Source organism: Anomaloglossus baeobatrachus, chromosome 9, assembly GCF_048569485.1.
Source record: "Anomaloglossus baeobatrachus isolate aAnoBae1 chromosome 9, aAnoBae1.hap1, whole genome shotgun sequence".
NCBI lineage: Eukaryota > Metazoa > Chordata > Amphibia > Anura > Aromobatidae > Anomaloglossus > Anomaloglossus baeobatrachus.
In genome coordinates, this window is record NC_134361.1 from 50,568,452 (window position 1) to 50,592,934 (window position 24,483).

Below are 24,483 nucleotides of genomic sequence, written 5' to 3' on the forward strand. Positions count from 1 at the left end.
GGGTTTTGATTGGCTCAGCTGTTGGCAACACCAAAGGACAAGGACCCGTAACCAAGGAGGAGTGGATACCGTGCAGAAGGGCAGATTGCACAATACCCTGTGATGACCTAAAAGGCCAGGGCGTCACAGAGGTAGTTCGCCGGCCACAGCGACGTCGCTAGGCAGGGACTAATGATATTGTGCGCCACGGGCAGCGATTTTCCCGTGACGCACAAACGACGGGGGCGGGTGCGATCGGCAGCAACATCGCTAGCGATGTCGCTGTATGTAAATGGGCCTTTAGAACTTATTCAGAATCCTAGGTTTATCGTATTATGGTCTGGTTTCCATATTCTGTAGGGCTAGTCACATATCCACAAGAACAGTTGCTAGCGGGAGCCGCCCAAAGACTGAGCATGTCCCTTCATTAACTATTACAGGGTTTCCAAACCTTGAAATGGTTAAAAAAAAAAAAAAAAAAAAAAAAAAAAAAAAAAGGAGGTGACAAAACGGAACTTGTGCACAGCTATGTCATTTTGACATTGCTCCGCATCATGTTGTGGGGCATTTTTGCGGGGTTTTCAGGCGGGTTCTGGGCAGAATCTCTTTTTGCATTGTACGGCCTCATTCAGATTCCTGTGGTTTTTATGGAGAGAACTCCCAACTATTATAGTCTATGCAGCTCAGTGCGCAAAAAAGCAAGATCATGTGGTGGCCACAAAATAATGGCGACATGACCAACTTTGATACCAGTCTGAGGTCAAACTAACCAATTCAAGTCTATGCGGCCATAAAAAAAAAAAAAAATTACAGCACATGGTGTCATCTACGTGCTGTCCACTTTTAAGGGACTGTTTCACAAATTCAGTTTATATTTTGACAAATTACCCATACTAGTTTATTAGATTATAAAAATTATGGCTGACTTTAGAGTCCAGTCCGTTCTCTTTCCACGACTCTATAATCCTGTCAGCTGGTTTTTGCTATGTAATAAGAGCTGTATGATGTAGGGGTAGAGAACACTGATTCCAGTGATGTATCACTTACAGGGCTCCTTAGTAGTATACCAGATAGAATCGCTGTTTTTTCTGCTGTAGATGTAGCAGAGCTGTGTCTAACCCCGCCCACACCAGTGATTGGCTGCTTCCTGTGTACACTGTACATTCTCAGAAAGCTGCCAATCAGTGCTGGGGGGGGGGGGTTACTTGACTGGCCTGCACATGAGAAGTAGTCCTGCAATGATAATCTCCTGCTGATAAAACACGGATTGTATTGAAACTACAGCAAGATGCTAATAAGTGCTAACAAGTGACATCCCAGTAATCAGACTTTCTGTCCCTTCATTATTATGAAGGCTTTCTGTCCCTTTATTATTACTGATTATTATTTCTTCTCTTGGAAGAAATATAAAAAAAAAACCCTGCCAACAGATTCCTTTTATCATTGCAATGGAAAGAAAAAGATTTGCATTTTATTTTTCCAATATGTTAAAATCAACAATTAAACCACTGATTGTAAAAACTGATGGTAAAAACAAACACTGATGAAAAATCACTGATTATACTTGGGACTGTTTTTTTGCATTAGATATATACACACATGTAATTATATATACAGTATACATATCTATATATATTGAATTGTAAAATGCTGCGGAATATGTTGGCGCTATAGAAATAAAACATATATATATATATATTTATATATATGTTTTATTTCTATAGCGCCAACATATTCCGAAGCGCTTTACAATTCAATATATATATTGATATATATATTTAGACCACTGCACAACCAGCTCTGTCCTCACCTATTGTACCATCACCCATTCCCTGTAGACTGTGAGCCCTCGCGGGCAGGGTCCTCTCTCCTCCTATACCAGTCTGTCTTGTACTGTTAATGATTGTTGTACGTATACCCTCTTTCACTTGTAAAGTGCCATGGAATAAATGGCGCTATAATAATAAATAATAATAATATATATTATATATTACACACACACACAAAATATTCATTTTTTTTATATAGCGCCATTAATTCCACAGCGCTTTATATACAGTGGCAACACTGTCCCCATTGGGGCTCACAATCTAAATTCCCTATCAGTATGTTTTTGGATATATAACATTATATACATACACACATATACATATATATATACATATTATATATATATATATATGGGATATATATATCCCATTTCTGAATAGCGAGCGGCCATTATTCAATCATTTTCCACTCTGAAGACGCACTTTATTTCATAATAGAAATCAGGGGGGAGGATTGACAGTATTTTTGCTTGAAAAACGTCTACCAGTTTCTTCATTGCTGAATGGAGTTAAAATAAAAAAAAAAAAACAGTTAAAAATAAATAAAAATAAACAAAACAACAAAAGAAAATAAATAAAATTCAGCAGGTGATCAAAAACCCTAAAAAAAAAGTGCTCGGGGAAAGAAATAAAAATGGTGCTAAAAAGACAGGAAAGAAGTCTTTTTTGGAAGAGTCTTCTTGAAAAACTCAGGTTCGCCCTCCTAAAAAAAAAAAAAAAAAAAAAAAAAAAAAAAAAAAGAAGTGTGCACATAAACTAAGACAGACCATTTTCTCAAGATGCCAGCTCAAAAAATAGCGTTATGAGGGTCATTAAAAAAAAAATAAAATAAATAAAAAAAATAATGGCCAACCATATAAAATTAATGGAAAAGACAGGTTCCCCAGAAGGAGAGCTCATTTCCATTATTGTCTCTCTGTTCTGGCTAATTGTCTTGGGAGAGGCTTCTTCTTATGTCCTGATAATTCCCAAGAAAAGGGATTATCTGTACTAAATGCTACAGATAAATATTTATACAAGAAGATTTACTTGTTACATTGTATCAGGTTATCATGAGGAGCAATAAAACAGAAAAAAAAAAAACAACTGATAGTACACCAATGCACAAAGCTGTGAAACAAGTTCTGCTTTTTGCATGCACAAAAAAAAAAATACAAAAAAACAAACAAAAAAACAAACAAAAAAAATAAAAAAGCAAAAAAATAAAAAACAAGAATAAAAGAAACTCAATGAGCAAGTTGTATTAATTAGCACATTGCATTGCTGCTTGCAAATGTTAGAGGAATTTCTTCCTTCCACCCTGAGTAGGACGCATCTGCTTCTATTATGTCTGACACTCATTAAAAATGTGTAAACTGCCCCTCCCCCCCCCCCCCTCCAGCCCCTTCCCCCTCTGGCAGCATTTCTCATCTCTCCTGGTGTTTACACTGCAGCCTCCTGTCCATCCTCCCAACATCTGCATCAAAGTTCACAGTTCAATTTAAAAGGCTCAGGTCACACCCAACCCTACAGCGCTGCAGCTATAGGAGGTGCCATGATCTGGGCTGACGCTGGAGCCGGAGTGGTTCTATATATTACATTGGTGGTGAATATACACATTTACCTAAGTGCTGACATAAAGTAAGAGGATGACATACTAAGAGGAGACACAATCCAATGAGATCTATGGAGATTTGGGAATAACGTCAATCATTAAGGCTGCGTTTGCACTGGTTTGGGGTTTAATATCCAGTTTACAGGCGCTGACCGTGTGGCGCCCCTGACCTGGTCAGGCACCACTGAGTACTGCACCCATGCTGGGGACAGTACAATACAGGTAATCCAGAAGGCTGACCGAGGTGTGACTACACAGGCGCATAGTGATCAGGTCTCACACATGTACCTTTGAGAGGACCCCTGGGGATCCCAGGAGGGGGAAAAGCCTTCACCTCCACTGGAAGAGTGGAGGGGGCCAAAAGCCTCCATCTCCTCTCAAGGGGTGTGGTAAGAGAGTCTGGTTGCTAGGTGGCGTAGGCAGGCACAAAAGGGAAAAGAGAAGGAGGAGTAAACAGTCTAGAGTCTGCAGCAGAGTGTGGAGGAGTGAGGAGCAGGAAAGTGGAGCTCTGACAGGAGCAGCAGTGAAGGTCCCAGATGTGAGCCGGTTCAGAGCAGAGTCCAGGGAGCTCCGAGGAGAGCTGACCCCTTCCCCTGGGCTGCTGTAGTCTGACAGCGTCCGCGCAGTGGCTACCGACGGGGGAGAACGGTCAACTAGGAGTGCTACCCGAAACCCATCTCAGCTAGAGAGAGAGCACGGAGTGGGAAGTAAGGAGACTGCTAGGGAGTACCAGGCCCAAACGGGTGGCAGATCCCGGAGCGGGGATAGATCCATCTTTCCTTGCTAAACCTGCCGGTGTGGGGCCCTCAAAGCCCACACCACAACACCACAAAAGCCGCAGCCACGTAGCCACAGTTAGGGCCCATAGGTCACAGGAGGCAAGAAGCTGGAGTGATCTGGCCCAGGCAACAAGCACACGGCAAACGAAGGGGAGTGAGGCTTCAGCAACTTCCCTGGGTGACCCCCATAGGGACTAAAAGTCGGGGTTACCCCAAACCACCAAGGGCTAAGGAAGGCGAGTTGGTAGTCACCATCAGAAGTCAGCCTGAAGGATACCTGGTTCCCGCCTGGTTCATCCCAGCTACGCCCGGGTTACTCACCCTGCCATCTGAAGTGAGTAAAACCCCTGAAAGACATTCTGCATGTGTGGAGTTATTCTGCGCCTTGTGGTACTACACATCTACACAGGGCCCTGGGGCTTGCCTCACTCTCAGGAGGCTATTACAACTAACTGCACCCACCATCAGCCCCAGGCGTCCCTTAACCTGCAGTGGCGGTCCCCACTGACCGCAATACTGAGAGTGGCGTCACGACAAGAAGAAGATCTCCTACCTGTGACCAGATCCAGCTGAGTGGAGTCCCTGAAGGTAATGCACCGACACAGCGTTTGCGGGGCTCCACATCTGGCGTCACGAACAGGATAAGGACTAGACCTGTTCAGACAGGTGACCATGTGCCTAGGCGGTCCGCTTGAAAAATTGGAAGCGCCGCCATATTGCCACCATGAAAAGCGCGCTGAAAAACAACAGCAGCCCGCGCTGGGAGAAGTTACCGCCCACGAAGAGGTGTGGCTACCCAGAGATCCCCTGCAGAGTTCTGACCTCGCTTGTGAAGAGAGCGGAGGCGTTCAGAGACGTCGGGACAGAAAGGGAGCCAGAAGCCTGCTGCTGGGAGAGGAGCTGCTGAAAGAGGCAGAGCGGAAACTGAACAGCTTGCTACTAGAGGCAACGGCGAGTCCACTGCTGGGAAATCGTGCAGAAGAGGGCGCAGAAGAAATGGCGTCTGACCGCAGAAACCCAGAACCGGGCTCCGCTGCCTGGTGGTATCGGGAGCTGGCCCAGTTCTGCGACCGACTGGAGACCCGGGTCGTGGAGCAGATCAGAGAAGAACGCATGGAACTTCTGGAGATGGCTGCCGCGGTTCAGGCCTATGAAGGGAGAGCCGCGCGCCGAGTGCCAGACCGGGCGGTGACGACTCAGACCCCGATGCTGCCACCGATGGGTGAGTCCAGTGATGCCCCTGCCAGCGCGAGTGCCCCGACCCCTGCTGCCACGCCCGCAGTCCCTGAGGAGGCGCCCGGCGCGGCGACGCTGAGCCAGGCCGCAGCCACGCCAGGTGCGGCCCGCCAAGCCCAGGCCGCCGCAGCGATGCCCTGCTCGGCCCACCAAGACCCGGTCCCTGCAGCAACGCCCAGTCCGGCCCGCAGAGAACCGGCTGCCACCGCGACCCTCATCCATGCCGCGGGTGTGACGCTGACCCAGGCCGCCGCCATGCTAGGCCCGGCCCGCCGAGACCCCACCGCAGCAGCAACGCTCGTCCGCGCCGCAAGTGAGGTGCTGAACCAGGCCGCAGCCCCGCCAGGTGCGGCCCGCCAAGCTCCGATCGAGGCAGCGACGCCCAGCCCAGCCTGCACCGATCCCATCGCGACAGCGACGCCGATCCAGGCCGCCGCCAAACAGGGCGCGGCCCGCCAAGACCAGGCCGCCGCCATATCGGGCGCGGCCCGCCAAGATAAGATTGCATCACCATTTACCCCGGCCTGCAAGGCCAGAGCAGACACCGCTCCCCAGTTCAAAGAGGTCCCTGCTGGAAAGCCCACGCTGGGGGAGGACCCCGCATACTGGCAGCTGAAGGCTGACATGGAGGCCAAGTTTCCACAATGGTTGGTGGACCAGTACATACTCCCTCCGCATACCCCCAAGACGACTCCTGCAGCAATTATGCCAAAGAGATCCCTGCCTGGGCCTGCTGAAGAAAGTCCATCCCCAGCACTGCCACCAAAGGAGTGCTCAGAAGAACTAAGGGGGAGGGGAGGCCAGGAAGCTGAGGAGCTGACTCAGGAGCCACCAGCAGTGGATCCATACCCAGAGCCAGAGATGTTGCCATATTCCCGCTGGGATGAGGAAGACCTAACACCCTCTGCTGAAGAAGATTTGCCCCAAAGCCTCACCTGGGAGCTTGTAAGCTGTACCCCGCAGAATCCAGCCCGCAAGACACGGCGCCGTAGCAGAAACCAGTTGTCACCTGCTCCGCCATCCCCAGAGCAGAGAGAAGTCACGGCCAGAGACCTAGAAGAAAAACGGTTCCTGAGAAGAGCCAAAGCACAGGTCAGAGGACCCCTTTGTAGAGGAATTGTGGAAGACTTTAGCCTAAAATCAGGATACGGATTCATCGTTGCACCTGGTATCAAAGAAGGCATTTTTGTCAATAGGAGAGACGTCAGAGCCCACTTGCCCAGAGGACATCCTGGAAGAAACTTAAAGATGGGAGACTCCGTACAATTTACCATGCATCAAGGAGAAAGAGGCTGGTATGCGCTAGATGTAGCACCATGTCCTAAAGAAGAAGAAAGGAAAGACAGCGACAAAGAAAGAAAAGACAAAGGACCTACTGATGAGACAACCACAGATGAAGAAAGAGATCAAGGAAGCAACAGGTGCCGCAGCCCTACAGGCCCAAGCCCTGGTGAGGAGGAGTCTGCATAAAGTTCATGTAAAGTAAAGCAAGTTACCAGTTTGGAAAAAGTTTGTTTTGCAACGTTTTACAAGTTTAAGAATGTGCCCACATAAACTCATGTGAGAAATGAACCTTAAGGCTATGAACTGGCTATAGCCACAAACTCTCGCAATGTAAATAGTTACACCAGAGGGCACCACCGCCACCAGAGTCAGCCTGTTTAGGGGCTTGGCTCGTCTGCAACCAGGGAGCACGTCCGTATATAGGGCCTTGGCTCACCTGCAACCAGAGAGCATGCCTGTTTATGGGGCCTGGCTCTCCACCACAAAGAGGGTACCTGGTCAGCACCAACTGTGGAGGCCGCCTCTACATCCTGCCAGAAGAGGCTGAAGGCGCGGATCCACCAGGCCAGGTATACCCTGAAGACCACCAGCCCATGAAAGCCGCCTCTACATCCTGCCAGAAGTGGCTGAAGGCGCGGCCAACGTGAAAGGGTTTTGGGTGGGTTAACGGACTTGTGGGTGGAGGGTGGTGATGTATGGTACCTGGTGCTTTTAAAAATGTTTTACATGTTTTAATGTTTTATGCATTTTAAAATGTTGTCTTGCAGCCCGAGGACGTGCTGGTGATAACTAAGGGGGAATGTGGCGCCCCTGACCTGGTCAGGCACCACTGAGTACTGCACCCATGCTGGGGACAGTACAATACAGGTAATCCAGAAGGCTGACCGAGGTGTGACTACACAGGCGCATAGTGATCAGGTCTCACACATGTACCTTTGAGAGGACCCCTGGGGATCCCAGGAGGGGGAAAAGCCTTCACCTCCACTGGAATAGTGGAGGGGGCCAAAAGCCTCCATCTCCTCTCAAGGGGTGTGGTAAGAGAGTCTGGTTGCTAGGTGGCGTAGGCAGGCACAAAAGGGAAAAGAGAAGGAGGAGTAAACAGTCTAGAGTCTGCAGCAGAGTGTGGAGGAGTGAGGAGCAGGAAAGTGGAGCTCTGACAGGAGCAGCAGTGAAGGTCCCAGATGTGAGCCGGTTCAGAGCAGAGTCCAGGGAGCTCCGAGGAGAGCTGACCCCTTCCCCTGGGCTGCTGTAGTCTGACAGCGTCCGCGCAGTGGCTACCGACGGGGGAGAACGGTCAACTAGGAGTGCTACCCGAAACCCATCTCAGCTAGAGAGAGAGCACGGAGTGGGAAGTAAGGAGACTGCTAGGGAGTACCAGGCCCAAACGGGTGGCAGATCCCGGAGCGGGGATAGATCCATCTTTCCTTGCTAAACCTGCCGGTGTGGGGCCCTCAAAGCCCACACCACAACACCACAAAAGCCGCAGCCACGTAGCCACAGTTAGGGCCCATAGGTCACAGGAGGCAAGAAGCTGGAGTGATCTGGCCCAGGCAACAAGCACACGGCAAACGAAGGGGAGTGAGGCTTCAGCAACTTCCCTGGGTGACCCCCATAGGGACTAAAAGTCGGGGTTACCCCAAACCACCAAGGGCTAAGGAAGGCGAGTTGGTAGTCACCATCAGAAGTCAGCCTGAAGGATACCTGGTTCCCGCCTGGTTCATCCCAGCTACGCCCGGGTTACTCACCCTGCCATCTGAAGTGAGTAAAACCCCTGAAAGACATTCTGCGTGTGTGGAGTTATTCTGCGCCTTGTGGTACTACACATCTACACAGGGCCCTGGGGCTTGCCTCACTCTCAGGAGGCTATTACAACTAACTGCACCCACCATCAGCCCCAGGCGTCCCTTAACCTGCAGTGGCGGTCCCCACTGACCGCAATACTGAGAGTGGCGTCACGACAAGAAGAAGATCTCCTACCTGTGACCAGATCCAGCTGAGTGGAGTCCCTGAAGGTAATGCACCGACACAGCGTTTGCGGGGCTCCACAACCGCACTTCCATGTGCACAGTGATGTCTGATATGATCATTCTGCGTGCCTGGACTGTTCTTGTCCAAGCAGAACATATCTTCAATCAAGCGTTTTACTTGAGCAATTGGCAGCCCATTTTCAGTGCCAGATTAATTGGCGATACAGTCGTTCCGCTGTAAATACACCCAAAGACCTCGGCTGCATTCGCGTTTTACACAGACGAGGGCAATCAGTGCAAAACTATGGGGCAGTGTCCATCTACGATTGATTTCTCATGCCATATCAGCATTAGAAAAGAATCTCAGCATGCTGCGTTTGACAACAAGTCTCGGCTCACATGCACCCATACAAGTCTATGGGAGAGTGTGAAACATTAGACTGCACTTGGATGTCTTCCGAGTGCAGTGCAATGTATGTAGAAGAGGGAGAAAATGCTCACTGTCCCTTCTCCGTACCTGTGATCCGATTGCAAGATCGGATGACACTTGGCTGACGCTCGTAGCAGAACCTATTTGCGATGCTCTTGCCTCGAAAACGATACACAAGTGGAGCCGATGCCTAGTCAGTCATATGCTTCGTAGATTCTGCCCTGGTCCATTGATCAAAGAGTCAACAGGATATATTCAGTCCACCATGTTTATTATAAGTTCCTAGCAAAACATTTGATCAGAAGACACCCTTAAGGTGGCTTTACATGCTACAACATCGCTAAAGCGATGTCGTTGGGGTCACGGAATTTGTGACGCACATCCGGCCTCGTTAGCGATGTTGTTGCATGTGACACCTACGAGCGATTTTGAATCGTTGCAAAAACGTTCAAAATCACTAATCGGTGACATCCCCCCTAAACTCAATTATCGTTGCTGCTGCAGTAACGATGTAGTTCGTCGTTCCTCCGGCAGCACACATCGCTATGTGTGACACTGCAGGAACGACAAACCTCACCTTACCTGCGCCCGCCAGCAATGAGGAAGGAAGGAGGTGGGCGGGATGTTACGTCCCGCTCATCTCCGCCACTGCACTTCTATTGGGCGGCCGCTTACTGACGTTGCTGTGATGCCTAACGAACCGCCCCCTTAGAAAGGAGGCGGTTCGCCGGTCACAGCGACGTCGCTATGCAGGTAAGTAGTGTGACGGGTTCGCGCGATGTTATATGCCCGTGACGCACAAACGATGGGGGCGGGTATGCACGCTAGCAATATCGGTAACTGTATCGCACCGTGTAAAAGTACCCCTAAGGGTTCGGTTCCACTTGCACATAGCTACCAATGCGAGAGCATCGGACGTCATATGCTAATGACCCTCTGCTTCGAGCGTGAGCCGAGGGTCATGCGACTGTGATCCAATTTTGCGATCGGATCATAGCTGCGGAGAAGGAGGGAGCACTTTCTCCCATCTCTTCCGCTGCCTGTCTGCGTACATCGCACTGCAGTCGAATGACATCCGAGTGCAGTGCGATGATTCACACACTCTCATAGACTTGTATGGGAGCATGTGAGCCAACAATCACTGCCAAACACAGCATGATGAGATTCATTCCGCATGCCGCTGTGGCATGAGAACTCAATTGCAGATAGACACTGCCTCATAGTTTTTCATTGGTGTGAGTGCAATCCAATGTTTTATTGGATTACACTCGTCCGTGCAAAACGCAAGGGAACCGTGGCCTTAGTCTGAGTTCACATGTCTAGTAATCAGCTGTTAGAATGGATTCTGCAGAGATCCATTGGGAACAAGTTCTGCAAACACAACTTTTTTGCCCATTGTTAATAACTGATGTCTGACAGATCCGTTTTTTTTAACATTGGAGTCTATGGATGACAGATCTGTTAGCGGCTTACTATTTAGCCATCCGTTTTTCTTGCATTGGTAACGGATCCGTTTCAAATGGAAGATAAATAGCAATTCATTAACGGATTCCTTCTCCATCGACTCCCATGTTATAAAAGGGATCTGGCAGAAAACATTTTGCCAATGGATCTCTGCAGGATCTGGACATGTGACCTAAGCCTTAATGATCCATAGTCATTGATGCACAATTGCTTTGACCAATATGGGTTAATCACGAATATGGTTTATAAAACTTTCCAGAAGTGAATGGATTGTCAAAAACTGGAAGAAACTTTTGGCCTTATTATTTTTTTCTTGCTTTTTATCTATGGAGCAATAGTAAAATAATGTCATTTTTGTCAATGACAGCGCAAAACACGACTCGTAAACCAAATCCACAATAACCAGAAGAAACGGTGAAGATTATTCTGACCTTAGAGCACATCCTCGCCCTCCGCCTGCCTCCGCCACCTCCTCAGGGATCTGGCAGCTTATGAACAGACCATCAATCGTATATAGGCTTTTAACTAGCAGAGCTATCGATCCACAACAGCAGATTGCCATATTGCAAAACCCCCAGTATGTGACCCACATACAAAAAAAAATAAAAAATATCACACTTTTTTTCCCCATTGGAGCTTGTTTGCAACATTGTTTTTTTTTTTTTGCCTTCCTCTGGATCAACATGTTAGGCTACGGGTTGAACTAGATGGACTTAAGAGTCTCCCTTCAACCTTAAAAACTATGATACACTATTTACAAACACAAAGTTCTATAAAGTTTCATCAAAAAGTTTTTCCACCCCCAACTAGAGCGGAGTTTAGGTGCGATCTATAGGATTAGATGAGACATTCACACAATTGCAAATTCAGACACAGGGATGAATCACAAAAACTTACCCCTAGAAGAAACCAGATCCTAAGTTTCCTGTAGCCCAGGCACACATGCCAATAATTAAAAATCCATGTGCATGTCCATGTTTGCAGGAAATCACGTCTGTTCTGCTCATAGGACAGTTGTCCAGTTTCTTTTTTTTTCCCTCTGAATTGAGTTAATCCTCCCAATGTGAAAGCAGCAGCTGTTATCAGCAGTCCTTTGTTAGCCAAAACCCCAGGCTGAGGCTTCCATGCAGCATGCCCTGCAGAGGAGACTGCTCAGAAGAATAGGCCTAATGTCTGGGATGGATCTGAGAGCAAGGGGACTCTTGGGGGTCTCAATAGGAAATGTTTTCTATTGGATGAGGAATATTATTAGACTCCAAGTTCCCTCCCAGTCCCCTGTGTTTTTGCCATTCTTTGCAAACCAATCCCTCTCCATACAGAGTTTATAAGGAGCGCTGCCAGGGAAAACAGCCCCACCAACAAAAGGATCGCCATCGGAAGCGCAGGCTGCGATGGAGAAAACCTATTTCTCGGTCAATTACATTGGAGGACGGGTTTATATGATGGAATCTCAGTGTGCAAGGAGAAAAAAAAAATGTGTGGATAATATAAATACTTTTAGATGGGGATGTATATATATATATATATATATATATATAATAATTAATATTAATTTATATAGCGCTAAAAAAACTGTGTGGATAATATAAATACTTTTAGATGGGTGTATATATATATATTATATATAAAATAATTATTAATTTATATAGCGCTAAAAAAACTGTGCGGATAATATAAATACTTTTAGATGGGTGTGTGTGTGTATATATATATATATATATATAAATAATAATAATAATTAATAATTTATATAGTGCTAAAAAAAACTGTTCGGGTAATATAAATACTTTTAGATGGGTGTATATATATATATATATATATATATATATATATATATTAATAATTTATTTATAAAGCGCTAAAAAAACTGCGGATAATATAAATACTTTTAGATGGGTGTCTGTATATATATATATATATATATATATATATATATATATATATATATATATATATATATATATATATATATATATATAATATAATAATTATTAATTTATATAGCGCTAAAAAAACTGTGCGGATAATATAAATACTTTTAGATGGGTATATATATTATATATATAATAATAATAATAATTAATATAGCGCTAAAAAAACTGTGTGGATAATATAAATACTTTTAGATGAGTGTGTATATATATATTATATATATAATAATAATTAATTTATACAGCGCTAAAAAAACTGCGGATAATATAAATACTTTTAGATGGGTGTATATATATAATAATAATAATATTTATTCATTTATATAGCGCTATTAATTCCACAGCACTTTACATACATTGTTAACACTGTCCCCATTGGGGCTCACTACCTAGAGTACCTATCTGTATAACCCACTTTACATGCTGCAATATCGGTACCGATATCGCTAGCGAGCGTACCCACCCCTGTCTGTTGTGCGTCACGGGCAAATCGTGGCGTACAGCATCGTTACCACCCGTCACACGGACTTACCTTCCCTGCGACATCGCTCTGGCCGGCGAACCGCCTCCTTTCTAAGGGGGCGGTTCATGCGGTGTCACAGCGACGTCACACGGCAGCCGTCCAATAGAAGCGGAGGGGCGGAGATGAGCGGGCGGAACATGCCGCCCACCTCCTTCATTCCTCATTGCGGGCGGCCGCAGGTACGATGTAGTTCCTCGTTCCTTCAGTGTCACACGTAGCGATGTGTGCTGCCGCAGGAACGACGAACAACCTGCGTCCTGCAACAGCAACGATATTTGGGAAAGGAACGACGCGTCAATGATCAACGATTAGGTAAGTAATTTTGATCGTTAACAGTTGTTCCTGCGTTTCACACGCAACGACGTCACTAACGAGGCCTGATGTGCGTCACAAATTCCATGACCCCAACAACATCTCGTTAGCGATGTCGCTACATGTAAAGCGGCCTTTAGTCTTTGGAGAGTGGGAGGAAACCAGAGAACCCGGAGGAAACGCATACATATGGGGAGAACATACAAACTCCTTGCAGCAGGTGTGTGTGTGTGTGTGTGTGTGTGTGTATATATATATATATATATATATATATATATATATATTGTGAACCTCTATCCTCTATCCTCCTGTACCTGTCTGTGCCTTATTTTGTTTATGATTATTGTACTTGTTCATACTATGTATACACCTTTTCACATGTGCAGCACAATGGAATAAATGGTGCTATAATAATAAATAATAATATATCAGTGAATAGGAATTTGAAAAGTGATCCAAGATGAAATATGTGCACAGTAAGGTCATTTTGACATTGCTGCCCACCATTTTCATTTTATGGATGCACTTTTTAAGGTGGATTCCAGGTAAAATCCACCAAAAAAAAAAACCTGTCGTTATGTGCACATACTCTAAAGCTGTGTGTTGTAAAAAAAAATAATCAAAAACTAAACAGAAAAATTGGATACACCTTATACAACCTATATAAGCTTTTGGGAAATGAGTTTTGTACGTGATAGAAAATCGAACACTTTTGGAAATGTTTGCAACTTCGTTCTAGGTTGCAGATCACAATGTGTCACAATAGACTATTTTAGTTGCCATGTTTTGTGTATATATATATATATATATATAATATACACACACACACACACACAAATATGTTAGTGATGGGCGAATAGTAACTATTTGGGTTCAGATTAGTCATAATAAATTCCAAAGTACTATTCCGGTATTCCTCACAAATTTTGAACCTACTGCAAGTCAATGGGTAACCCAAGTATTTTTTCGGAAATCTTCGAAAAGAAGAAGAAGAATGCTCGGATTCCACGTTGACTTGCATTAGGTTCGAATACCGGAATTAATATCTCTATCTCTCTATCTCTCACACACAAAGCCATCCACAACCTGTCTCCTCCTTACATCTGTGACCTAGTCTCCCGATACTTACCTGCACATATCCTCCGATCCTCACAAGATCTCCTTCTCATCTACTCTTCCTACCATGGCATCCAAGATTTCTCCCGTGCATCCCACATACTCTGGAATGCTCTACCTCAACACATCAGACTTTTGCCTACTGTGGAAAGCTTAAAAAATCACCTGAAGACCCACTTCTTTCAACAAACCACACGACTATCTCTACCATCACCTACTGTATCCTAACCCGTCCCTTGTAGACTGTGACCCCTCATGGGCAGGGTCCTCTCTTTACCTGTAATCTGTGAGCCCTCATGGGCAGGGTTCTCTCTTTACCTGTAGACTGTGACCCCTCATGGGCAGGGTCCTCTCTTTACCTGTAGACTGTGACCCCTCATGGGCAGGGTCCTCTCTTTACCTGTAGACTGTGACCCCTCATGGGCAGGGTCCTCTCTTTACCTGTAGACTGTGACCCCTCATGGGCAGGGTCCTCTCTTTGGGTACTTTCACACCTCCGGTTTTTCTTCTGCGGCACAATCCGGCACTTTGCAGGAAAATCGCAACCGGTTTTTTGTGCTGCCGGTTGCGATTTTCCTGCATAGACTTTAATTAGTGCCGCATTGTGCCGCATGGCCTTGCGTTCCATCCGGTTTTTGCCGCATGCGGCAGATTTAGCCGATGCGGCGGCCGGATGGAACGTTGCCTGGCACGTTTTTTCGTGCGGCAAAAAAAACCGCATCGCGCCGCATTCGGCCGATGCGGCGCATCTCTCAATGCATGCCTATGGCGGCCGGATGCGGCGCGATGCGGCAAATACCGCATCCGGCCGCCGCATGCGGTTTTTGCCACTGCGCATGCTCAGTAGCATGCCGCAAGCGGCAAAAACCGGGCGGGCCGCATGGGAAAAACTTATGCAAAGGATGCGGTGTTTTCACCGCATCCGTTGCATAGCTTGCACAGCCGGATTGAGCCGCAGGGCTCAAGCCGGATGTGTGAAAGTAGCCTTAACCTGTAGACTGTGAGCCCTCATGGGCAGGGTCCTCTCTTTACCTGTAGACTGTGAGCCCTCGCAGGCAAGGTCCTCTTGCCTTCTGTACCAGTCTGTGCCTTGAAATGTTCACATTTATTGTACTTGTCTATATACACCCCTCTTTCACATGTAAAACGCCATGGAATAAATGGTGCTATAATAATAAATAATAATATATATGCAACATGGCATCTAAAATGGTCTATGTTGACACATTGCGATCTGCAACCTATAGCAAAGTTGCAAAAGTTTCCAAAAGTGTTCGATTTTCTATTTTTCTATCATGCACAAAGCTCATTTCTCAAAAACGTCTATAAGTTATATCTGATTTTGCCGTTTGGTTTTTGAATTTTTTTTTTTTTACAACACACAGCTTTAGGGTATGGGGTACATGACGTCAGTTTGTTTGTTGTTTTTCTTTTAGTGGATTTCACTCGGAATTATGAGCAAAATACACTCCTTCTATCCCACTTGAACGCCAAAAAGATTTGTTTTACGAGCGCTCAGAAAATCATTGCAGCACATACACAGCTTTGTGGTGTACTGCTAGTTTCTGCTTTATTACATCATGTGACCAGTTTATATAGTACCTCAAACAAAGAAATAACTCCTCCAAACTATGCACCAATAAGAACAATAGTGGTGTAAACAGCAATATTACTATTTGTTGCCATTCAGTGTTAGGTGAACTCTATGACATCATTAGTTATAAGACAAGATGGACATTATAGGAACAAAATGGGCAGCAACATCAAAATTACCTTGCTGGGCACATATTCCATCTTGTATCTCTTTTCACTGCTTCAGAGACCTTCAAGTGGTTAACACAAGTAACAATGATTACTTCTGTTAACAACAGTATTCAGGTTTTTGAATTACAGTATATAGTGCCATTAATTCTACAGATGTGGTCATCACTGTGCACATTGGGGCTCACAATCTACATTCCCTATCAGTATGTTTTGGAGTGTGGAAGGAAATCAGAGAACCTGGAGGAAACCAGAAGAACCCACATAAATACGGGGAGAACATACAAACTCCTTGCAGATGGTGTCCTTGGTGGGATTTGAACCCAGGACCCCAGCGTTGCAAGACTGCAGTGTTAACCACTGAGCCACCATATAGTGCTAACAACTGAGCCAATGTGCTGCTCCAACATGGTTTTTGTTTGGTATAGAGAAATAGATATCGGCAACAGGGTCCCCGCAAGGGGTTATGAGCGGATTCTTGATGTGACGCAGGTCGAATGGTCAAATACTTTTGAGTTCTGCTGCTAGATCACAACACAATTTTCACGATAGATCGTACCCGCCCCCGTCGTTTGTGCGTCACGGGCAATTAATTGCCTGTGGCGCACAAAGTCGTAAACCCCCCGTCACACGTACTTACCTCCCGTGCGACGTCGCTGAGGGCGGCGAACATCCACTTCCTGAAGTGGGAGGGATGTTCGACGTCACAGCGACGCCACACGGCAGCCGGCCAATAGAGGCGGAGTGGTGGAGATGAGCGGGATATAAACATCCCGCCCACCTCCTTCCTTCCACATATCCGGCGGGAGCTGCGGGACGCAGGTAAGCGATGTTCATCGTTCCCGTGGTGTCACACGGAGCAACGTATGCTGCCACCGGAACGATGAATAACCGGCGCCATGTTTCATAAACGATTTTATGGAACCTAGCGACGAGTACACGACTCATGATTTGTGAGCGATACTGCGTCGCTAGGAGGTGTCACAAAGGCCGACGTCGCAAGCGATGCCGGATGTGCGTCACAAAATCCGTGACCCCGATGATCTATCGCACGATAGATCGTCTCGTGTAAAGCAGGCATTACACTCTCCCATCCTCTGGATAGGTCATCAATGTCTGATCTGTGGGGCATGCGACATCCAGCACCCCTCCAATCAGCTGTTCCCGATGCCACCACTGGCTGGAACTGCTCAGTTGAGGGGCTGCACAGAACAGCTCCGTCAACTGAATTATGGCTGCAGCCAGGTACTACACATCCCTTCCCTATTGATTCGAAGATGGCGTGGATTTTCAGTACTCAGCCACAGCTACTATACAATTTACCAAGCAGAAGATTGGGCAGAGAAAATTGCTCAGTATGTACATTTAGAGTATCTATAATGAGCATGGCAGACTACGTCAGATTTCCCATCCTAATGTACAGTATATGACCCCCATCCTGGTATAGCTGTCTCTCAAAATAGTATATATGTCCTCCATCCGGTTATATCTGTCCTTATCCTGTCCTATACCCCTTCCTAGTGTATACAGTCCCAGTTCTGTCTCCAATGCATAAACCCCTTCCCAAACATTCTGCTTTTCTCTATCACGGGTGTGTCAGGGGTGACAGGCAGTCTGTCAGGCTACCACCAGGGGGAGCTGGAGCCCTGCAGGAAAAGACACTACACAGAGCTAAATCAGCATGGAGGTGGACACCCAGTGTGTGCTGGAGCACTGCCCTGCAGAGTCAGCCAGAATACAGAGGCCACGGGGCGTGCGGGGGATGGTCAGGCAGGCCAGGTCATACACAGTACGGTGAGAAAGAACACTGGAGGAACGAGCAAAAGCGGTGTCGAGGTCAGGCCGAGGTCAGTACCAGAGGAAGCAACCGAGTGGGGAGGTAGGAGAAGGGGGAATGACTGGGGCTATTGTGGGAAGGAAGGAGGTGGGACGGAACACAGACAGAGCACAGGGGCAGGATGGATCAGGAAACACTTATAGGGACCAGCAATCACAGGCAAAGCAGTGCTAAGCTTATAGCCGGTGCTGGTTCACCAGAGATGACAGAATTTAAAGCATCCAAGCTCCGGAAATGAGGCCCGAGAGAAGGCTCTGCCCCCTAGCTATGTGGACGGGGAGGTGGAACCATGACACAGTCATGTAGTGTCTGGCCATAGAAGGTCACAGCGTTGGACTGTGCAGAATGCTCCCTGACTTTCTATTATTCCTGCTGTCAGTATTCATTGTTCTAGGTAGATTTCTTTCCATACAGCTGCTGATCATCAGTATTCTGTTTGTACTGAAATAGTCCCATTCTCCCTGTACTGGTGCTGGTGATATTCAGTTTATTCAAGCTCTGGTTGCAAGTAAGAGGCTTGCACTCATCTGTAGGATTGTTGCTGAAAAATTTGCTGAACGTCTACTTGAGTCATCTGTGGATAAGTAGTTCATGCATTTTCCCCCTGTGTGTCCTCCTTCATGTTTTCTATAGTGTTTAGTGGGGTTGACGAAGAACTCATCCCATCCATTCCCTATTTAGGGTGCAGCACTAGGGATAACTAGGGTCAGTTATTCAGCTCAGCGCATAGGTGCAGAACCTATCTAGGGTGGTGAGGGACCCCAGGGTCCAGCAGTAGGTTTGGTTAGAGGTCACCATCTCCCCTTTCCCAAGACACTGGGTTTACCATATCTTTCATTGCTCGCTTGGTACTACTCCGTACCTAGCGTGACAAACTCCCTCCAGTCCAACACCAAAACTACCATCAGCATGGAAGGCTTAATGCATAATTCTATAAACACACCAATGAACAAATGCAAGCCCAAATTCATGTAAAAATATCAATAAATCTTTATTGCAACCATTGCAACCATTGCAATGAATTAAAACGAATGGACCAAGCCAAGTGACGGATGGAATTGATATAGGGGACCCAGCACCTATAGTAATACAATAGCGGACCTGCAATCCTTAGCCAAAGGCTAAGTACGTATCAAAGCCGGATGTAGTATACCAGAACACTATGCAGCAGGAAAATAACAACCAAATCTTGTAATAAATAACCAAATAACATACATTCACGAGTGTGAAGATCTATATAGATAAATATAACCGGTCATTCAAGCCACATGTAGTATTACCGGCAAACAGAAGTCCAAATAAAGTGATGGTGCAGTGTCCTCCCACACTGACGCGCGTTTCGCAGCAACAGTGCTTCGTTCAGGAGTGAACCTCTGTCCGGTTCCATGTTGCGTGGTGTCCTCCTCTATAGCCTGCGTAGGGGCTGGCAATTGACATCGGCATGCTTGCTATGGCAACGCATGACATCACTGTCATAAGCCCCCAGTCACGGCCATGCCATACTCAACTGCGAGCTCTATTCGGTCGGCAACAAGTACTGCAGTGTAGGGACCCAGTGAGTCTCTGTGATGCGATGCATCTCAGTTGGGTGTGCATCCGAAGTAGGCTACTTCAGCTGAAGTAGGTGCCAGGGTCGTCTGGTCTCTGTACCCCCATGCCCAGTTGCAAACTCTGCAGCGGTGGTCGTTACACCTTTGCCTTAGGGGGACTTTACATATTGCAACATCGCTACCGATATATTGTCGGGGTCATGTCGTTAGTGACGCACATCCGGCGCCGGTAGCGACATCGCAATGTTTAAATCCTAGGTGTGACGATGAACGAGCGCAAAAGCGTAAAAAATCGCTGATCTGTGTCACGTCGTTCATTTCCTTCATGTCGTTACTGCTGCAGATACGATGTTGTTTGTCGTTCCTGCAGCACCACACATCGCTGTGTGTGAAACCGCAGGAACGACAAACATCTCCTTACCTGCGTCCACCGGCTATGCGGAAGGAAGGAAGTGGACGAGATGTTATGTCCCGCTTATCTCCACCCCTCCGCTTCTATTGGCTGGCCGCTTAGTGACGTCGTGGTGACGCCAAAAGCACCTCCCCCTTGAAGGAGGGATTGTTCGGCGGTCACAGCGACGTCGCCGAGCAGGTATGTACATGTGACGCTGCGATAATGTTCGCTACGGCAGCAAGCACCAGATATCGCATGTACGACGGGGGCGGATGCTATCACGCTCGACATCGCTAGCGATGTCACAGCGTGTAAAGCCCGCCTTAGATTCTTGTGAATCTGCTCTAAATCGTACATTGTGGGATTTAACCTGGGACATAAGACGTAAGTTATTGTACCATTTTTGTTATAGAATTCTGCCAAGTCTGAGGTCCAGAGCACTCTGTAAGAGGTGTTCTTCCAGGATATCTCTGTATTTGGCCGCATTCATCTTTCCGTCAATTGCAGCCAGTCGTCCTGTCCCTGCAGCTGAAAAACACCCCCATAGCATGATGCGGTCACCACCATGTTTCACTGTTGGGATTGTATTGGGCAGGTGATGAGCAGTGCCTGGTTTTCTCCACACATACCGCTTAGAATTATCACCAAAAAGTTCTATCTTTGTCTCATCAGGCCAGAAAATCTTATTTCTCATAGTCTGGGAGTCCTTTGTGTGTTTTTTGCAAACTGTATGGAAGCATTCATTTGTCTTGCACTGAGGAGAGGTTTCCGTCAGGCCACACTGCCATAAAGCTCCCGACTGGTGGAGGGCTGCAGTGATAGGTGACTTTGGGAAACTTTCTCCCATCTCCCTACTGCATCTCTGGAGCTCGGCCACAGTGATCTTGGGGTTCTTCTTTACCTCTCTCACCAAGGCTCTTCTCCCACGATTGCTCAGTTTGGCTGGATGGCCAGGTCTGGGAAGAGTTCTGGTGGTGCCAAACCTCTTCCATTTAAGGATTATAGAGGCCATTGTGCTCTTAGGAACCTAGAGTATTGCAGAAATTCTTTTGTAACCTTGGCCAGATCTGTGCCTTGCCACAATTCTGTTATTGAGCTCCTTGAGCAGTTGCTTTGACCTCATGATTCTTATTTGATCTGACATGCACTCTGAGCTGTGAGGTCTTATATAGACAGGTGTGCGCCTTTCCACATCAAGTCCTATCAGTTTAATAAAACAAAGCTGGACTCCAATGAAGGAGTAGAACCATCTCAAGGAGGATCACAAGGAAATGTGACTTAAATATGAGTGTCTGAGCAAAGGGTGTGAATACTTATGACCATGTGAGATTTCAGTTTTTCTTGTTTAATAAATTTGCAACAATTTCTACATTTCTGTTTTTTTTCTGGGAAGATGGGATGCAGCGTGTACATTAATGAGAAGAAAAATGAACTTTTATTAATTTATCAAATGACTGCAATGAAACAAAGAGTGAAAAATGTAAAGGGGTCTGAATACTTTCCGTACCCACTATAGATGGATAGATAGATAGATGAATGGAGAGATAGATAGAGAGAGAGTACATCTGTTTTCCATGTTGCTGAATAAAATATTTCCGACCACATGTTCCATTTTTCCGCTCTGGCATAACTTCAACATATTGAGGCTTTTACATCACTTTCTGGCAGTATTATTTTTACTTTTCAAATTAAAATATTACAAGCAGCTTAATACATGGAGCTGCCGCCCCACCACCGTGCGGAGCTGCCGCCCCACCACCGTGCGGAGCTGCCGCCCCACCACCGTGCGGAGCTGCCGCCCCATCTACACCCCACCTACTGTCTCCTCCCCATAATCCTATAGAATGTAAGCCCGCAAGGGCAGGGCCCTCTTCCCTCTGTACTAGTCTGTCTACTGTAACTTGTATATGTATTTTGTATGTAACCCCCTTCTCATGTACAGCACCATGGAACTAATGGTGCTTTATAAATAAATAATAATAATAATAATAATAATAATAATACATCTCCAGAAGTTTTCAGTGCTAAGGTCGGGGCTGCTTGACGAAGGATGTCACGTAACGGCTGACATCGTAGTTCTGTCCGACAGTAGTAGTCAAGAACATTTCTTTTGAGCTGTGCACCCCCTGTATTTCTCTGGAAATATCATATGACAACCGGATACAAATCATCATAAATGTCATAAAACTAAAAAGGTATTTTGCAAAGTGCACCAAATTCCCAGAGGAACAATAAACATTAATGCAGCCTCTAGTTGCACCATATTAGTAACTGAAGGCAAATCACGACAGATTTGCCGCAACCGAATGATCGCTAGGGGCATTTTACATTCGACAGTTATGATCCATGATGCACAGACCGGCCGCGGGTTTTGTGACCCAAAATCAACAGTCTCGTAGGCGTAACTGCAACTGGCCCCATTTACTAAAAGGAAGCCAAACTGTAGCAGGTAGCCAGGAATCATAATTGATGACCCAAGAAGACTTTTTTTGCGTTAACTTGACCTGGTTTCTTCTGTCTTTGTTTGTTTTGGTTTGTTTGGCATTATGGATGTGTATTTGGTCAGCAAATGTTTTAGCTAGATATAAGTAAGTTGAACCAGAATATTTCCCGAATTCTGATTTTTCGGGGGAATTTACTTTTTTGGTAATTCAGCAAATTAATGGACACCTGGGAAGGGGTGAAGAATTAAAAGGGTTGTCCACTACTTTAGCATTGGGATAGGTCATCAATGTCTGATTTGCCAGGTCCGACGCCCGGGACTCCCTCCATTCAGCTGTTCTTAGTGCCGGCGGTGGCAACAGGCAGCCGTAAATACTTAGTTCCGGATCTGCCCTGCTAATTTATAGCGGCTGTGGCCGGGTACTGCACATTCACCTCCCATTCAAATCAATAGGATGGTCACTTGTCCCCTCCGGCGCAGTCCCTAATGTGGTCATCTTGAAAGATCACTGTGCCAACGTCTTCTTATTTTAGCTTCACTATGCACCAAGATTTCTGGCGCCTAGGAGGCCTCTAGTGGCATAACATTTTTCAAGAGGCCTAGTAAGCGCCTTGTGACGGGAGAGGCTTATTCAACACCGGAAACCCTGGAGCAGGGAGAAGATGTTACACACGGTCGTGTTGAGGGAAAGAAGAGGCCAAAGGGAGCTGCGAGGCAGGACAGGAGACCGATGAAATAAATATTACTCTATTTTTGTACCCTACATGTATTATACTCTGAAGTCTGGAGCGACCCCACTGTATGATAAGGGACATTTGATTTGCACCAAATAACTTTCAATAAAAATAAAATTTCCGCTGTATTCGAATATCAGAAGTTTTGTTTATCACCCGTTTTAGCCTAATTCATCATTTGCAACTTTTTAAACTGTCACAAAAATGTGCAATTGCACTTCAATACCCAAATTGAGTACAAAGACATTTTTGGGGGGCTCAGTTGAACACAAACATTCGAAATGTTAAATCTCAATGACAAAAGAGCATAATAAACATCTCAAATTTGCAGAAATTCATCAAAGCCCATTATGATGAATTTGACGCGAACTCTATCAATACAAATAGACAACATAAACAAGCAAGGACATAAAAAAACAACATAAAGGAAAATCCACAAACACAATTTCCGATCAGTAAGTTGCACTATACGATTGTTACGACAGTCAAGCGATCGCTATCAATCGTAAATGACACGTCTGCCCACGCTTTTCATCACGGTGTCGTAGAAATAGACAAGGAGCACGGAGCATTCTCACTTCTATAGATAAATGAAACATCAAACTAATCCGAGTCACATCTCCTGTTGTAATAAAGTTCAGGCTATACTGAGATTTGTAGTTCATCAGACCAGTATTTGCTCACGGTTTATTTCTGGGCTCCTTTATCTAATATAGTACACCAGTCGTTGCCAGAACACGAAGACTGAGGAGCATTGTGACTCGTCTATAGAAGAAGAAGCAAGCCTAATTGTCTAGCTTACCTTAGTCTGGACTGGAATATTAATTCCCCTGGTCCTTGGCCAGCTGCTGGCTTTCAGAGCTAGCCCGAACTATTGAATTCAGGAACGGGACGGAGACAGTCCTTTATTATCTTGCATCGAGAACAACAATCTGGTCCTGAAAGTTCCTCTCTTTAGGGTTTTCTTCAGTCATAGTGAAAATCATTACAAATGCCCGAAAAATGCATTTACTATAGAAACTTCCCCTGTTAAGTAATAGTCTGCAGGGTTAAAGCAAACAGAGATCCGCCTCTGTACCCACCTCATGTGTAAGGAACGGCGAAGCTGCTGCATTAACCTCAGAGCTGCCAGCGAGGTCTCCAACCGCAGCTGTGGTTAAAGAGCAATTCCGAGAGGCCACAAGAGTTACAGCTGCATCGCTTACTAATAGTAATCAGATATCTTAAAGAATTGTCCAAAGTGTCTTTACTTCAACAAATATGTTTGGGGAATGATTTTGTGGCACTTACTAATATATATTACAGGTTCTCCCCCTTGCT

General features: G+C 46.0%; 1 protein-coding gene across 3 annotated transcripts in view; it reads right to left on the reverse strand.

The window, feature by feature from the left end:
• Nucleotides 1-24,188, reverse strand: part of LPAR4 (lysophosphatidic acid receptor 4) — an 83,983-nt gene extending 59,795 nt beyond the window's left edge. The window contains exon 1 of one of the 3 annotated variants that reach the window (XM_075323704.1): nucleotides 23,966-24,188. The gene's annotated coding sequence lies outside the window, so the exon portion shown is untranslated. Of the gene's footprint in view, nucleotides 1-10,993; nucleotides 11,015-11,459; nucleotides 11,774-23,965 lie in introns of those variants that run through there. The other 2 variants (XM_075323703.1, XM_075323706.1) reach the window with 2 other exon arrangements.
• Between the last annotated feature and the right edge of the window lie 295 nt (nucleotides 24,189-24,483).